The sequence below is a fragment of the Bombina bombina genome, chromosome 1 (assembly GCF_027579735.1).
Source record: "Bombina bombina isolate aBomBom1 chromosome 1, aBomBom1.pri, whole genome shotgun sequence".
NCBI lineage: Eukaryota > Metazoa > Chordata > Amphibia > Anura > Bombinatoridae > Bombina > Bombina bombina.
In genome coordinates, this window is record NC_069499.1 from 1,350,660,370 (window position 1) to 1,350,675,884 (window position 15,515).

The 15,515-nt window shown below is 41.2% G+C and overlaps 1 protein-coding gene across 1 annotated transcript in view; it reads left to right on the forward strand.

Moving 5' to 3' along the window:
• The window catches only part of GON4L (gon-4 like), a 186,117-nt gene that overhangs the window by 150,411 nt on the left and 20,191 nt on the right, over positions 1-15,515 (forward strand). The gene's annotated exons all lie outside the window — the stretch shown is intronic.

Here is a 15,515-nt window from a genome sequence, read left to right on the forward strand (position 1 = left end):
GTGTAAATATCTGATTGTTATGAATCCAAGGGTTACTCATGGAGTAAAGTCTGGATTCCCAGGATATTATCTTTTCTCCAAGATGTTTTTGAGAAAAGGGTTGTCAGCTAATTCCTTAAAAGGGACAGATTTTTTCTCTGTCTATTTTTTTTGCACAAGCGTCTGGCAGGTATTCTAGACGTTCAGGCATTTGGTCAGGCTTTGGTTAGATCCAAGCCTGTGTTTAAAACTGTTGCTCCGCCATGGAGCTTAAACCTGGTTCTTAAGGTTCTTCAAGAAGTTCCGTTTGAACCTTTTTTGTTCCATAGATATCAATCTTTATCTTGGAAAGTTCCTTTTGGGTAGCTATTTCCTCGACTCGTAGAGTCTCCAAGTTATCTGTGTTACAATGTGATTCTCCTTATCGGGTCCTTCGTACGGATAAGGTAGTCCTGCGTACCAACCTGGGTTTTTTCCTAAGGTGGTATCTAACAAGAACATCACTCAAGAGATAGTTGTTCCATGCTTGTATCCTAATCCTTCCTCAAAGAAGGAACGTCTATTACACAATATTAGACGTGGTTTGTGCTTTAAAGTTTTACTTACAAGCTACTACAGTTTTCATCAAACGTTCACCTTGTTTCTTGTCTATTCTGGACAGAGAAGAGGTCAAAAGACTTCAGCAGCCTCTCTGTCTTTTTGGTTAAAAAGCATAATTCATTTAGCTTATGAGACTGCTGGACAGCAGCCTCCTGAAGGGATTACAGCTCATTCTACTAGAGCTGTGGTTTTTCACTTGGGCCTTTTTTAAATGTGGCTTCTGTTGAACAGATTTACAAGACAGAGTCTTGGTCTGCGCTTCATACTTTTTCAAATTTAACAAATTTGATACCTTGCTTCTTCGGAGGCTATTTTTGGGAGAAAGGGTTTTTTACAGGCAGTGGTAACTTCCGTTTAGGTACCTGCCTTGTCCCTCCCATCATCCGTGTACTTTAGCTTTGGTATTGGTATTCCATAAGTAATGGATGATCCGTGGACTGGATACACTTAACAGGAGAAAACATAATTTATGCTTACCTGATAAATTTATTTCTCTTGTAGTGTATCCAGTCCACGGCCCGCCCTGTCACTTTAAGGCAGGTAATTTTTTCATTTGAACTACAGTCACCACTGCACCCTATGGTTTTTCCTTTCTCTGCATGTTTTCGGTCGAATGACTGAATTTGGCAGTTGGGGGAGGAGCTATATAGCAGCTTTGCTGTGGGTGGACTCTTGCAACTTCCTGTTGGGAAGGAGAATATATTCCATAAGTAATGGATGATCCGTGGACTGGATACACTACAAGAGAAATAAATTTATCAGGTAAGCATAAATTATGTTGTCTCAGCGCTGATTTGGCTTTCTAAGGTATTCTGTTCAATCTTCCAGTAGTTGGGTGCCTATAGGTATTTTTATTATTATTATTATTCTGGTATTCATTTAAGCCTGTTCGGCTATAAAGTATTTATATTATTGTTCTATATAGCCTAGGGACAATATTACAATTTTGTAAGGTTTTATGCTTATTCTACCAACGCATTAGCGTGCGTCAGCTGATTGGGATAGCATGCGTTGGGATTTTTCTGAACACTTTTGCCTTTTTTTACTCATATTGTGCGTTCCCTAAGTTTTGAGCTCGCCGTTAGACGTGTATTTTTCAGTGTCAGGTTAGTGCTCTGAGGTCTAGCTGTCCTTATCAAATACTTTGTTGGAAGGGCTACATTTTTCCCTTGCTTCAAGAGTTCTTGTTTGGGGAATATAACCTTATGATTGTGTATTTCTACTTTTTTGTAGATTCTCATTTATTATGGAGCCTTTTGTGTCTGTCCCTGAAACCTCTTTAGAAGCTAACTCATCTGAACACTTACCTACCAATGTGAAGTGTGTATCTTGTAAACATGCTGATGTATTGCCTCCAGCTCAGCTGTGCAATCCTTGTTTAAATGTTATTATGCATTCCATTCAGACTAACGTTCTTGCTTTTAAATGTGTCTGCCCACCAACTGGGTTCTACAGATTTTTCTCCAGGATTTAAGGATTGTGTATTCTCCACTATATCTGAAATGCTGACAGCTATGACCCCTTCAAGTAAGCATAAAAAAGTTAATGTTTATAAATTTCCTTCTACTAGTTCTAAGCTTGTATTAGATACTGTTCCAGACCCTGGTTCAGGTGAGTTAATATCTGATGATCTGCAGTCTGTTTCAGATCTATCATCTTTTTTTTTTTTTTTTTTAAAGGTGGATCATATTCGTTACCTTTTAAAAGAAGTATTGTCTTGTACTCAGAATTCTAAGGTGTCTGAGGACAAGTCTCGTCATCATTTGAATTTAAATCTTCTGCTAAGTCCCCAGAGGTTTTTCCTGTGCCCTGTGCTGTCTCTGAGATAGTTTCTAAGGATTCCTGGGTGTCCTTTTAATCCTTCTGGTTACTAAGGTGGATGGGGCTGTTTCTACTTTGGGTAGGCACACTACGATCCCCTTGGAAGACAGTTCTTCTTTAAAAGATCCTATGGATTGGAAATTGAAATAATTTCATATGAGGGCTTTTCAGCAAGCAGGTTCTTTTTAGGCCTGCAATTATTTTCTGTGTGGCTGCAGCATCTTCTGTTTGGCTGGATATTCTGCTAGTAAAGATTTTCTAAACCTTTTGGGTTGGTTGATATCTACCAATGCTTTTATTTGTGATGTGGTTATAGACATAATTAATTCTAAGAGTAAGTCATTAGCAGTCCTTTTCAAAAGGGCTTTATAGCTTAAGTCCTGGTCAGCTGATATGGTGTCAAAATCCAGACTTTTATATCTTTCCTTTCAGGGAAAGATATGGTTTGGTTCTAGGTTAGATTCTGTTATTTCTACTGTTACTGGTGGTAAGGGAGCTTTTCTTCCCCAGCTAAAATGAGTCTAAGGGTAAATTTTAAAGCTCCTAAATAATTTTCGTTCCTTTTGTCAGAACATACATAACATGTCTTCCTCCTCTTAGAAACAGGGATCTTCCAATTCTGCGTGGAAGCCAAGTTGAAACTGGAAAAAATATAAGCAGTCTAAGAAACCTGCTCCCTCTACTAATCCAGATGTTCTGTTAGGGTGCAGATGAATCCATTTTCAGGATGTTTGGTTCCGATCTATTCAGGATCCCTGGGTTCAGAATATTGCTTCTCAGGGTTACCGAATAGGTTTCAAGATGAGACCTCCCAGAGGAAGGTTTCTTTTTTCTCATGTTCTAAAGGCTCCTTTGAAAGCAAAGGCCTTCTTTCAGTCTGTCTCGGATCTGGAATCTATGGGAATCATAGTTCTAGTTCCAATTTTGGAACAGGGATTGGGTTTCTATTCAGACTTCTTCATTTCTCCAAAGAAAGAAGGGGGCTTTCAGTCCAGTTCTGGATCTAAAGTCTCTAAACAAGTTCCACAGAGTTCCTACTTTTAAGATTGAAACTATTTAAACTATTCTGCCTTTGGTGCAGCAAGGTTAGTTTATGTCCACAATAGATTTAAAGGATACTCATCTTCACAGAGATAATTATCAGTTTCTAAGGTTAGCCTTCCTAGACAAACATTTTCAGTTTGTTGCTCTTATATTTGGTCTGGCTACTGCTCCCAATATTTTTCAAAGGTTCTGGGTACCCTCTTGGCAGTGATAAGAGCCCAGGGTATTTTAGTTTTTCCTTAACTAGACAATATCTTTATACAAGCTCCATTTTTTCATTTAGCATTTTCTCCAACATAGGTGTGTCCGGTCCACGGCGTCATCCTTACTTGTGGGATATTCTCCTCCCCAACAGGAAATGGCAAAGAGCCCAGCAAAGCTGGTCACATGATCCCTCCTAGGCTCCTCCTACCCCAGTCATTCTCTTTGCCGTTGTACAGGCAACATCTCCACGGAGATGGCTTAGAGTTTTTTAGTGTTTAACTGTAGTTTTTATTATTCAATCAAGAGTTTGTTATTTTGAAATAGTGCTGGTATGTACTATTTACTCAGAAACAGAAAAGAGATGAAGATTTCTGTTTGTATGAGGAAAATGATTTTAGCAACCGTAACTAAAATCCATGGCTGTTCCACACAGGACTGTTGAGAGCTATTAACTTCAGTTGGGGGAACAGTATGCAGTCTCTTGCTGCTTGAGGTATGACACATTCTAACAAGACGATGTAATGCTGGAAGCTGTCATTTTCCCTATGGGATCCGGTAAGCCATGTTTATTACGATCATAAATAAGGGCTTCACAAGGGCTTATTAAGACTGTAGACTTTTCTGGGCTAAATCGATTCATTATTAACACATATTTAGCCTTGAGGAATCATTTTATCTGGGTATTTTGATATAAGAATATCGGCAGGCACTGTATTAGACACCTTATTCCTTAGGGGCTTTCCCAAAGCATAAGCAGAGCCTCATTTTCGCGCCGGTGTGGCGCACTTGTTTTTGAGAGGCATGGCATGCAGTCGCATGTGTGAGGAGCTCTGATACTTAGAAAAGACTTTCTGAAGGCGTCATTTGGTATCGTATTCCCCTTTGGGCTTGGTTGGGTCTCAGCAAAGCAGATACCAGGGACTGTAAAGGGGTTAAAGTTTAAAACGGCTCCGGTTCCGTTATTTTAAGGGTTAAAGCTTCCAAATTTGGTGTGCAATACTTTTAAGGCTTTAAGACACTGTGGTGAAAATTTGGTGAATTTTGTACAATTCCTTCATGTTTTTTCGCAATTGCAGTAATAAAGTGTGTTCAGTTTAAAATTTAAAGTGACAGTAACGGTTTTATTTTAAAACGTTTTTGTACTTTGTTATCAAGTTTATGCCTGTTTAACATGTCTGAACTACCAGATAGACTGTGTTCTGAATGTGGGGAAGCCAGAATTCCTATTCATTTAAATAAATGTGATTTATGTGATAATGACAATGATGCCCAAGATGATTCCTCAAGTGAGGGGAGTAAGCATGGTACTGCATCATTCCCTCCTTCGTCTACACGAGTCTTGCCCACTCAGGAGGCCCCTAGTACATCTAGTGCGCCAATACTCCTTACTATGCAACAATTAACGGCTGTAATGGATAATTCTGTCAAAAACATTTTAGCCCAAATGAACACTTGTCAGCGTAAGCGCGGCTGCTCTGTTTTAGATACTGAAGAGCATGGCAACGCTGATACTAATATCTCTGAAGGGCCCCTAACCCAGTCTGATGGGGCCAGGGAGGTTTTGTCTGAGGGAGAAATTACTGATTCAGGGAACATTTCTCAACAGGCTGAACCTGATGTGATTGCATTTAAATTTAAGTTGGAACATCTCCGCATTCTGCTTAAGGAGGTATTATCCACTCTGGATGATTGTGACAAGTTGGTCATCCCAGAGAAGCTATGTAAAATGGACAAGTTCCTAGAGGTGCCGGGGCTCCCAGAAGCTTTTCCTATACCCAAGCGGGTGGCGGACATTGTTAATAAAGAATGGGAAAGGCCCGGTATTCCTTTCGTCCCTCCCCCCATATTTAAAAAATTGTTTCCTTTGGTCGACCCCAGAAAGGACTTATGGCAGACAGTCCCCAAGGTCGAGGGAGCGGTTTCCACTTTAAACAAACGCACCACTATACCCATAGAGGATAGTTGTGCTTTCATAGATCCTATGGATAAAAAATTAGAAGGTTTGCTTAAAAAGATGTTTGTTCAGCAGGGTTACCTTCTACAACCAATTGCATGCATTGTCCCTGTCGCTACAGCCGCATGTTTCTGGTTCGATGAGCTGATAAAGGCGGTCGATAGTGATTCTCCTCCTTATGAGGAGATTATGGACAGAATCAATGCTCTCAAATTGGCTAATTCTTTCACCCTAGACGCCACTTTGCAATTGGCTAGGTTAGCGGCTAAGAATTCTGGGTTTGCTATTGTGGCGCGCAGAGCGCTTTGGTTGAAATCTTGGTCGGCTGATGTGTCTTCCAAGAACAAGCTACTTAACATTCCTTTCAAGGGGAAAACGCTGTTTGGCCCTGACTTGAAAGAGATTATCTCTGATATCACTGGGGGTAAGGGCCACGCCCTTCCTCAGGATCGGCCTTTCAAGGCAAAAAATAAACCTAATTTTCGTCCCTTTCGTAGAAACGGACCAGCCCGAGGTGCTACGTCCTCTAAGCAAGAGGGTAATACTTCTCAAGCCAAGCCAGCTTGGAGACCAATGCAAGGCTGGAACAAGGGAAAGCAGGCCAAGAAACCTGCCACTGCTACCAAGACTGCATGAAATGTTGGCCCCCGATCCGGGACCGGATCTGGTGGGGGGCAGACTCTCTCTCTTCGCTCAGGCTTGGGCAAGAGATGTTCTGGATCCTTGGGCGCTAGAAATAGTCTCCCAAGGTTATCTTCTGGAATTCAAGGGACTTCCCCCAAGGGGGAGGTTCCACAGGTCTCAGTTGTCTTCAGACCACATAAAAAGACAGGCATTCTTACATTGTGTAGAAGACCTGTTAAAAATGGGAGTGATTCATCCTGTTCCATTAAGAGAACAAGGGATGGGGTTCTACTCCAATCTGTTCATAGTTCCCAAAAAAGAGGGAACGTTCAGACCAATCTTAGATCTCAAGATCTTAAACAAGTTTCTCAAGGTTCCATCGTTCAAGATGGAAACCATTCGAACTATTCTTCCTTCCATCCAGGAAGGTCAATTCATGACCACGGTGGATTTAAAGGATGCGTATCTACATATTCCTATCCACAAGGAACATCATCGGTTCCTAAGGTTCGCATTCCTGGACAAGCATTACCAGTTCGTGGCGCTTCCTTTCGGATTAGCCACTGCTCCAAGGATTTTCACAAAGGTACTAGGGTCCCTTCTAGCTGTGCTAAGACCAAGGGGCATTGCTGTAGTACCTTACTTGGACGACATTCTGATTCAAGCGTCGTCCCTTCCTCAAGCAAAGGCTCACACGGACATCGTCCTGGCCTTTCTCAGATCTCACGGATGGAAAGTGAACGTGGAAAAGAGTTCTCTATCTCCGTCAACAAGGGTTCCCTTCTTGGGAACAATAATAGACTCCTTAGAAATGAGGATATTTCTGACAGAGGCCAGAAAAACAAAGCTTCTAGACTCTTGTCGGATACTTCATTCCGTTCCTCTTCCTTCCATAGCTCAGTGCATGGAAGTGATCGGGTTGATGGTAGCGGCTATGGACATAGTTCCTTTTGCGCGCATTCATCTAAGACCATTACAACTGTGCATGCTCAGTCAGTGGAATGGGGATTATACAGACTTGTCTCCGAAGATACAAGTAAATCAGAGGACCAGAGACTCACTCCGTTGGTGGCTGTCCCTGGACAACCTGTCACAAGGGATGACATTCCGCAGACCAGAGTGGGTCATTGTCACGACCGACGCCAGTCTGATGGGCTGGGGCGCGGTCTGGGGATCCCTGAAAGCTCAGGGTCTTTGGTCTCGGGAAGAATCTCTTCTACCGATAAATATTCTGGAACTGAGAGCGATATTCAATGCTCTCAAGGCTTGGCCTCAGCTAGCGAGGGCCAAGTTCATACGGTTTCAATCAGACAACATGACAACTGTTACGTACATCAACCATCAGGGGGGAACAAGGAGTTCCCTAGCGATGGAAGAAGTGACCAAAATCATTCTATGGGCGGAGTCTCACTCCTGCCACCTGTCCGCTATCCACATCCCAGGAGTGGAAAATTGGGAAGCGGATTTTCTGAGTCGTCAGACATTGCATCCGGGGGAGTGGGAACTCCATCCGGAAATCTTTGCCCAAGTCACTCAGCTGTGGGGCATTCCAGACATGGATCTGATGGCCTCTCGTCAGAACTTCAAAGTTCCTTGCTACGGGTCCAGATCCAGGGATCCCAAGGCGGCTCTAGTGGATGCACTAGTAGCACCTTGGACCTTCAAACTAGCTTATGTGTTCCCGCCGTTCCCTCTCATCCCCAGGCTGGTAGCCAGGATCAATCAGGAGAGGGCGTCGGTGATCTTGATAGCTCCTGCGTGGCCACGCAGGACTTGGTATGCAGATCTGGTGAATATGTCATCGGCTCCACCTTGGAAGCTACCTTTGAGACGAGACCTTCTTGTTCAGGGTCCGTTCGAACATCCGAACCTGGTTTCACTCCAGCTGACTGCTTGGAGATTGAACGCTTGATCTTATCGAAGCGAGGGTTCTCAGATTCTGTTATCGATACTCTTGTTCAGGCCAGAAAGCCTGTAACTAGAAAGATTTACCACAAAATTTGGAAAAAATATATCTGTTGGTGTGAATCTAAAGGATTCCCTTGGGACAAGGTTAAGATTCCTAAGATTCTATCCTTCCTTCAAGAAGGATTGGAAAAAGGATTATCTGCAAGTTCCCTGAAGGGACAGATTTCTGCCTTGTCTGTGTTACTTCACAAAAAGCTGGCAGCTGTGCCAGATGTTCAAGCCTTTGTTCAGGCTCTGGTTAGAATTAAGCCTGTTTACAAACCTTTGACTCCTCCTTGGAGTCTCAACTTAGTTCTTTCAGTTCTTCAGGGGGTTCCGTTTGAACCCTTACATTCCGTTGATATTAAGTTATTATCTTGGAAAGTTTTGTTTTTAGTTGCAATCTCTTCTGCTAGAAGAGTTTCAGAATTATCTGCTCTGCAGTGTTCTCCTCCTTATCTGGTGTTCCATGCAGATAAGGTGGTTTTACGTACTAAACCTGGTTTTCTTCCAAAAGTTGTTTCTAACAAAAACATTAACCAGGAGATTATCGTACCTTCTCTGTGTCCGAAACCAGTTTCAAAGAAGGAACGTTTGTTGCACAATTTGGATGTTGTTCGCGCTCTAAAATTCTATTTAGATGCTACAAAGGATTTTAGACAAACATCTTCCTTGTTTGTTGTTTATTCTGGTAAAAGGAGAGGTCAAAAAGCAACTTCTACCTCTCTCTCTTTTTGGATTAAAAGCATCATCAGATTGGCTTACGAGACTGCCGGACGGCAGCCTCCCGAAAGAATCACAGCTCATTCCACTAGGGCTGTGGCTTCCACATGGGCCTTCAAGAACGAGGCTTCTGTTGATCAGATATGTAGGGCAGCGACTTGGTCTTCACTGCACACTTTTACCAAATTTTACAAGTTTGATACTTTTGCTTCTTCTGAGGCTATTTTTGGGAGAAAGGTTTTGCAAGCCGTGGTGCCTTCCATTTAGGTGACCTGATTTGCTCCCTCCCTTCATCCGTGTCCTAAAGCTTTGGTATTGGTTCCCACAAGTAAGGATGACGCCGTGGACCGGACACACCTATGTTGGAGAAAACAGAATTTATGTTTACCTGATAAATTACTTTCTCCAACGGTGTGTCCGGTCCACGGCCCGCCCTGGTTTTTTTAATCAGGTCTGATAATTTATTTTCTTTAACTACAGTCACCACGGTACCATATGGTTTCTCCTATGCAAATATTCCTCCTTAACGTCGGTCGAATGACTGGGGTAGGAGGAGCCTAGGAGGGATCATGTGACCAGCTTTGCTGGGCTCTTTGCCATTTCCTGTTGGGGAGGAGAATATCCCACAAGTAAGGATGACGCCGTGGACCGGACACACCGTTGGAGAAAGTAATTTATCAGGTAAACATAAATTCTGTTTTCTCACACCCACAGACTTGTAATGTTGCTTCAGCAGCATGGTTGGAAGCTCACAGTTCCTTAGCCATGAAGCAAGTATCTCAAATTCTTTCTTGGGCAGAGAGCAATTGTTGTCTAATAGCTTCAGTTCATATTCCAGGGGCGAGCAATTGGGAAGCAGACTTTCTCTCCATCTGGATGTTTTAAGTCAAATTGAGGATCTTTTTGGTATCTCAGAGATGGATCTAATGGTCTCTTGATTAAACAACAAACTTCCCAGGTACTTTGCGAGTTCCAGGGATCCTCAGGTCGAGTTTGTGGATGGTCTAGAAGCTCTTTGATCTTTTCAACTAGCATATGTTTTTCCTACTCTGGTTCTTCTGCCAAGGGTAATTGCCAGAATCAGGCAGGAAGGGGCATCTGCGATATTGATTGCTCTGGATTTCCTCCATGGCCAATTCCTCTGCGACAGGATCTACTGTCTCAGGGTCTGTTTTTTCATCAGGATCTCATATATCTAAGCTTGATGGCATGGAGATTAATCGCTTAGTTCTTAGGCAGAAGGTTTTTCTAAATCTGTTGTAGAGATTTTTATTCAGGCTCATAAACCTGTGACTAGGAAAATCTATCATCGTTTGGAAGACCTAAATTTTGTGGTGTTTGGATCATGGTTTCTCATGGCATTCTTTTAGAATTTCAAGGATTTTGTAATGTCTGCAGCATGGTTTGATAAAGGTTTCTCTAAGAGGTCAGATTTCTGCTCTTTTAGTTTTGTTCTTCCTGATAGTCACTGTTTTGTTCAGGCTTTAGTCAGGATTAAGCGAATAAGCCTGTTATAAAACCAATTTCTCCCCCCTGTAGTCTTAAAGGGGCACTGAACCCAAATTTTTTCTTTTGTGATTTAATCAATCCAAGTTTAGAGACTCGAGATAGTGATGATTGGAGAAAGCTTGACATCTGAATCAGGTTTGCAAACCAAGTTCTGCGGGGCCTGACTGGAGAAGAAAACATCAGGTATTATGTCTGGGAGATTCCATTGTTCCACAATCTACTGGAAAACTACTTGAAGAAAACATTCCTGTGGAAGGGATTACCTACTACTAAGAAAATCTGCTTCCCAGATTTTCTTACTGGGATGTGAAATATATTTCTGTGTCCAATCAAAAAAACCTTTAGACTTCCTAAATTATTGTTAAGGAATTTCAGCTTCCCACTTGATGGTGTATATAAGCTACAGCTGTAACATTGAATGAAAACTCAAATAAGTTTCTCCTTTGAGAAAATAACAAATACATATTGGTAACCTCGCCTCCTGAGGAAACCAAACTCCCTGTTCTCTCCTGGACCCCCAGACTTAACCCCAATCCGAGAGAATGGTGTCTGCAGACATTGTTTTCCAAGTTTGATAAATAAAGGGTGGCCCTGAAAAATAGTTTCATTACCTGGACAGTGATTGCATCACTGAAGAATCCCATAGGATTCTATGAGATAGTTGAGTGAAATGTTTGCACCAATATTGAAGCGGTTTCAAATGCAAATAGAAGAACATCTGATGCTGTAATCATCATACCTAACACTTCAGATAAATTGAGCTACAGATGGGTTGGAAATTTAGTGTAGTTGTGAGCAATCTGACTGTAACTTTGATCCCTGAACCGTTACAGAAAGCTTCATAGTCACTGAGTCTATAATTCCTAGAAAATAAACTGTTGCTAAATGAAAACTCTTTTAAATTATCTAGTCATGTCTGCAAAGAAAACTGTAAACTATTGGTATGAAGTACAATAAAAAAATAGAACCTTAACCAACGTCTTCCAGGTATTTAGTCACTGAACTACATGAGTTCTTATTAAAGACTAGGGAGTTCCTAGAAACTTCTTGGAGCTGTAGAAAAATCAAACGGAAGAGCCACAAACTGAAAAAAATTTGTCCTAAAAGGAAAATCTTAGAAACTGAAAATGGTCTAGGAATAGGAAGTAATCCTTCAAACTAAACGTTGACATAAATTGACCCTATTGAATAAGGGGTAGAAACGTCCAGATTGTTACTATGTTGAAAATAGGAAATCTGAGAAATTTGTTTAGTCATTAAGTCCAGAAATGGTCAGAAAATTCATTTCTTGGGAATAATGGAATAAAATTCATGCCCTTGTCCCAAAACTTGAACTACAGCTAATAAAATTTAGAAAGTCTTTTGGAACGTGAGGCAGAAGGTACCTGACTCGAAAAAGACTTGATTTTGAAATGTATTCCGTAATCCTGGAAAAACATAATTTATGTAAGAATTTACCTGATAAATTCATTTCTTTCATATTGGCAAGAGTCCATGAGCTAGTGATGTATGGGATATACAATCCTACCAGGAGGGGCAAAATTTTCCAAACCTCAAAATGCATATAAATACACCCCTCACCACACCCACAATTCAGTTTAACGAATAGCCAAGTAGTGGGGTGATAAAGAAAGGACTAAAAAGCATCAACAAAGGAATTTGGAAATAATTGTGCTTTATACAAAAAAATCATAACCACCATAAAAAAGGGTGGGCCTCATGGACTCTTGCCAATATGAAAGAAATGAATTTATCAGGTAAATTCTTACATAAATTATGTTTTCTTTCATGTAATTGGCAAGAGTCCATGAGCTAGTGATGTATGGGATATCAATACCCAAGATGTAGAACTCCACGCAAGAGTCACTAGAGAGGGAGGGATAAAAATAAATAACAGCCATTTTCCGCTGAAAAAATAATCCACACCCCAAATTATAAGTTTATTCTTAAATGACAAGAAAAACATAAGCAGAGGAATCAAACTGAAACAGCTGCCTGAAGAACTTTTCTACCAAAAACTGCTTCTGAAGAAGCAAATACATAAAAACGGTAGATTTTAGTAAATGTATGCAAAGAGGTCCAAGTCGCCGCTTTGCAAATCTGATCAACTGAAGCTTCATTCTTAAAAGCCCACGAAGTGGAGACTGATCTAGTAGAATGAGCTGTAATTCTCTGAGGTGGGGCCTGACCCGACTCCAAATAAGCTTGATGAATCAAAAGCTTTAACCAAGAAGCCAAGGAAATAGCAGAAGCCTTCTGCTCTTTCCTAGAACCAGAAAATATAACAAATAGACTAGAAGTGTTCCTGAAATCTTTAGTAGCTTCAACATATTTCATAGCTCTCACCACATCCAAAGAATGTAAGGATCTTTCCAAAGGATTAGAACACAAGGAAGGGACAACAATTTCTCTACTAATGTTGTTAGAATTCACAACCTTAGGTAAAAATTCAAATGAATTCTGCAAAACCGCCTTATCCTGATGAAAAATCAGAAAAGGAGATTCACAAGAAAGAGCAGATAGCTCAGAAACTCTTCTAGCAGAAGAGATGGCCAAAAGGAACAACACTTTCCAAGAAAGTAGTTTAATGTCCAAAGAATGCATAGGCTCAAATGAAGGAGCCTGTAAAGCCCTCAAAACCAAATTAAGACTCCAAGGAGGAGAGATTGATTTAATGACAGGCTTAATACAAACCAAAGCCTGAACAAAACAGAGAATATCAGGAAGTTTGGCAATCTTTCTGTGAAATAAAACAGAGCAGAGATTTGTCCCTTCAAGGAACTTGCAGACAAACCCTTATCCAAACCATCCTGAAGAAACTGTAAAATTCTATAAAATGCCAAGAAAATTTATAAGAGGAACACCATGAAATATAAGTCTTCCAAACTCGATAATAAATCTTTCTAGAGACAGATTTACGAGCTTGTAACATAGTATTAATCACTGAGTCAGAGAAACCTCTATGATTTAGCACTAGGCGTTTAATTTCCACACCTTCAAATTTAATGATTTGAGATCCTGATGGAAAAACGGACCTTGAGACAATAGGTCCGGCCTTAACGGAAGTGGCCAAGGTTGGCAACTGGACATCCGAACAAGATCCGCATACCAAAACCTGTGAGGCCATGCTGGAGCCACCAGCAACACAAACTATTGTTCCATGATGATTTTGTAAATCACTCTTGGAAGTAGAACTAGAGGCGGGAAAATATAAGCAGGTTGATAACACCAAGGAAGTGTGAATGCATCCACTGCTTCCGCCTGAAAATCCCTGGACCTGGACAGGTATCTGGGAAGTTTCTTGTTTAGATGAGAGGCCATCAGATCTATCTATGGAAGACCCCACATCTGAACAATCTAAGAAAAAACACATCTGGATGTAGAGACCACTCCCCCGGATGTAAAGTCTGACGGCTGAGATAATCCGCCTCCCAATTGTCTACATCTGGAATATGCACCTCAGAAATTAGACAGGAGCTGTATTCCGCCCAAACAAGTATTTAAGATACTTCTTTCATAGCTTGGGGACTGTGAGTCCCACCCTGATGATTGACATATTCCACTGTTGGGATATTGTCTGTCTGAAAACAAATGAACGGTTCTCTCTTTAACAGAGGCCAAAACTGAAGAGCTCTGAGAATTGCACGGAGTTCTAAAATATTGATTGGTTATCTCGCCTCTTGAGATTTCCAAACCCCTTGTGCTGTCAGAGATCCCCAAACAGCTCCCCAACCTGAAAGACTCGCATCTGTTGTGATCACAGTCCGGGTTGGCTGAACAAAAGAAGTTGAACTAAACGCTGGTGATTTAACCACCACGTCAGAGAGTGTCGAACATTGGGATTTAAGGATATTAATTGTGATATCTTTGTATAATCCCTGCACCATTGATTCAGCATACAAAGCTGGAGAGGTCTCATGTGAAAACGAGCAAAGGGGATCGCGTCCGATGCTGCAGACATGAGACCTAAAACTTCTATGCACATAGCCACTGAAGGGAATAACTGAGACTAAAGGTGCCGACAGGCTGCAACCAATTTTAAACGTCTCTTGTCTGTTAGAGACACAGTCATGGACACTGAATTTATCTGGAAGCCTGAAAAGGTGACCCTTGTCTGAGGAATCAAGAAACCTTTTGGTAAATTGATCCTCCAACCATGTTTCCGAAGAAAAAACACTAGTTGATTCATGTGAGATTCTGCAGAACGTAAAGACTGAGCTAGTACCAAGATATTGTCCAAATAAGGAAACACCGCAATAACCTGCTCTCTGGTTACAGAGAGCAGGGCACCGAGAACCTTTGAAAAGATTCTTGGAGCTGTTGCTAGGCCAAACGGAAGAGCAACAAATTGGTAATGCTTGTCTAGAAAAGAGAATCTCAGGAACTGATAATGATCTGTATTAATCGGAATATGAAGATATGCATCATGCAAGTCTATTGTGGACATATAATGTCCTTGCTGAACAAAAGGCAGAATAGTCCTTATAGTTACCATCTTAAAAGTTGGTACTCTTACATAACGATTCAAAATTTTCAGATCCAGAACTGGTCTGAATGAATTTTCCTTCTTTGGGACAATGAATTGATTTGAATAAAACCCCAGACCCTGTTACTGAAAAGGAACTGGCATGATAACCCTGATAACTCCAGGTCTGAAACACACTTCAGGAAAGCCTGAGCTTTTACTGGATTTTCTGGGATGCGTGAGAGAAACGATCTTCTCACAGGAGGTCTTACTTTGAATCCTATTCGATACCCCTGAGAGACAATGCTCTGAATTCAATGATTTTGGACAGAATTTATCCAAACATCCTTGAAAAACCTTAATCTGCCCCCTACCAGCTGAGCTGGAATGAGGGCTGCACCTTCATGCGGACTTAGGGGCTTACTTTGGTTTCTTAAATGGCTTGGATTTATTCCAATTTGAGGAATGCTTCCAATTGGAAACAGATTCCTTGGGGGAAGGATTAGGTTTTGTTCCTTATTTTGACGAAAGGAACGAAAACGGTTAGAAGCTTTAGATTTACCCTTAAGTTTTTTATCCTGAGGCAAAAAAACTCCCTTCCCCCAGTAACAGTTGAAATAATAGAATCCAACTGAGAACCAAATA